This window comes from Malurus melanocephalus, unplaced genomic scaffold, assembly GCF_030028575.1.
Source record: "Malurus melanocephalus ecotype Western Australia unplaced genomic scaffold, MMel_1.1 scaffold_107, whole genome shotgun sequence".
Classification (NCBI taxonomy): domain Eukaryota; kingdom Metazoa; phylum Chordata; class Aves; order Passeriformes; family Maluridae; genus Malurus; species Malurus melanocephalus.
In genome coordinates this window covers 1249074-1251747 of record NW_026623339.1, presented here as the reverse complement: position 1 = coordinate 1251747, position 2674 = coordinate 1249074, and positions in this window count along the sequence as shown.

The window sequence follows — 2674 nt, the reverse complement described above, 5'->3', positions numbered from 1 at the left end:
CCCGGGTGCTGTGACAGCGGGGACACAGAGTGAGCACCCCGGGTGCTGTGACAGCGGGGACACAGAATGAACACCCCGGGCGCTGTGACAGCGGGGACACCGGGATGAGCACCGCGGGTGCTGTGACAGCGGGGACACAGAATGAACACCCCGGGTGCTGTGACAGCGGGGACACCGGGATGACCACCCCGTGCTCCCGGCCAGACGCGGTGCCGTGGGAGGACTCTCCGGCCCTGACCTCGGGATTCCTGAGCGATGAGGCAGAAGCCGATCCGCTGAATGTTTCCAGCCGTTCTCCCGCTGTGGGAATCCCCGCTCCGCACGGGAGGGATTCGCCTGGACGTGCCCGATCTGGGAGTCCTGGTGTTGGGAAGAGCCTGCGGAGCCCCGCGGGGACACGCTGCCGGCAGCTGACGGGATGGATTTGGGAAGCAAATGCACTCGGAAATCGAGTTGTGCCGTTCCTCCCACGCGGGCCAGCCCTGGGCACTCCGGGGCTAAGCCTGGAGCRGCAGCTGGAGGGGAGGGAGTGCTGCGAGCCTTGTCCTTGGCACGGAGTCATGGAATTGTTTGGGTGGGAAGGGACCTTAAAGCTCATCTTGTTCCAGCCCTCCTGCCGTGAGCAGGGACAGCTTCCATTAGATCCAAGTTGTTCCAAGCCCCCCTCCAACCTGGCCTTGAACACTTCCAGGGGTGGGGCAGCCTCAGTTTCTCTGCGCACCCTGTGCCAGGGCTTCACCACCCTCACAGGGAGCAATTCCTTCCCAATATCGATCTAACCCTGCCCTCTGTCATTGTGAAACTGGTTCATTTTTTCCTGATGAGAAGAGGGCCGGATGTTGGCCAAAGTGCTTCTCCAGCTCTCCTGGAGCCCCTTCAGGCCCCAAAAGGGGCTCTGAGCCCTCCCTGTGTCCTTCCCTTCTCCAGGTGAGCACCCCCAGCTCTCCCAGCCTGGCTCCGGAGGGGCTCCAGCCCTGGAGCAGTTCCGTGGCTCCTCTGGATTTGCTCCAGCAGCTCCAAATCCTTCTGATGTTGAGGATCTCAGGGCTGGAGCAGCTCTGCAGGTGGGGTCTCACCTGAGTGGGTCAGAGGGACTGAATTGCCCCCTCCCCTGCTGCCCACGCTGTCTGGATGGGTCTGGGCTGCCAGCACACACAGCTGGGGCATGTCCAGCCTTTTTCCCTGGAAGGGAGAAAATAAAAAACACCCCCAAAATGGCCTGACAACCCTCTTGACATGAGAAAGGCAGGGTGTCCTTTGGGATTCCAGTGCTGGCACAGAGCTCCTGGACACTGCCTTACGCCCAGGATCTGCTGCCAGTTTTAAAGAGCAGCTCCTGTGGTGCATCACCCTCCCTGGCTCAGTTTCCTCTGGGGAAGCACTGCCACCTGTGTGGGGACATGGCCAAGGAAGTCCCCTGGGTGGAAGGGGAAGGCTGGATGGGCAGAGTCCTTCCTGTCAKCATGCTGGCAGAGGGAGGATGTGGGATGAGGACACCCAAATTCAGCTAATTGGGGGTGTGGGGATGCATCTCCAAGGTCTGACTCCCTCCCTGACCACGGAGGGAACCACACTGCTCACTTTCTCCCCACTCCATGTGTTCCTGTTAGTAACACCTTGCTGTATGTGTGAGAAATTCCTGTTTTTCCTACTTGATGAGTGAGGGTGCTTCTGATCCAGCCCGGCTGCATGCCTGGACCTTGCGGAGATGGGGTGATAAGGAAGGGTGGGTCTGTCCCATGGGAAGGTGGAATATGTGTCCTTTCTCGTCTCATTCCTCACTGGCAGTGCTGGACCACAAATTCCACAGCAAATCTGTTGTCASTCCAATTTAAGAGGGGTGACAAGCACAGGGATGGGACAGAAATGTCCCTGGGAAGGGGACAGGTGGAGGCTGGAGTGGTCACTGCCTCYCACAGCCTGTCAGCATCTCCTGCTCCTCTGAAAATTTCTTCTCTGAAAGGATGGTCAAGCCCTGACAGGGTACCCAGGGGGGTGGTGGAACCCACATCCCTGGGGGGATTTAAAAGCCATGTGGATGTGGCGCTTGGGGACATTGGCTGGTGGTGACCTTGGCAGTGGAATGGTTGGACTCARTGATCTCAGAGGGCTTTTCTAACCTTAATCATTTCACAATTCTCTCAGCCTCCCAAGCCTGTCCAAGCCAGGCTGGTTTGGGTGTTGTGTTGTGGGTGGGAGACCAGCTGGACAGAGGAAGGGTTGGGTTCCTGCAGATCATYCCCTTGCCAGGTCCTGGACATCTTCACAGGCCAAGCACCCTCCTCCAGCTCCTTCACTGGAAAAAAATCCTCTTCACTCTTCTGTTTTTTCCCTTTTTCATCCATCCTGACTGCTTGGTCTCCCCATTCCTTGCCTCCCTTTCTCCCCTCCTTTTACTCAAGGTCTCTGGGGTGGGCTGATTTGAGAGGGCAGACAAGGAGACTTTAATGGTTGGGCTGGATGACCTCAGAGGGTTTCTCCAGYCTTAATGATTTTATGRTTCTATAAATACATCAGCGTGTGCCCATCCCATCTCTGTCCCCAAGCAGGAAGCGGGGTGTCTCCCTCTCTCCATCCCTGCTGCAGTGGAATTGCTCAGCCTGTACCACCAGTGCTGCTCCATTTTCAGGGTGCAGTCCTGCTTCCTCACACTTCTCCTCCACCCCTTCCACGG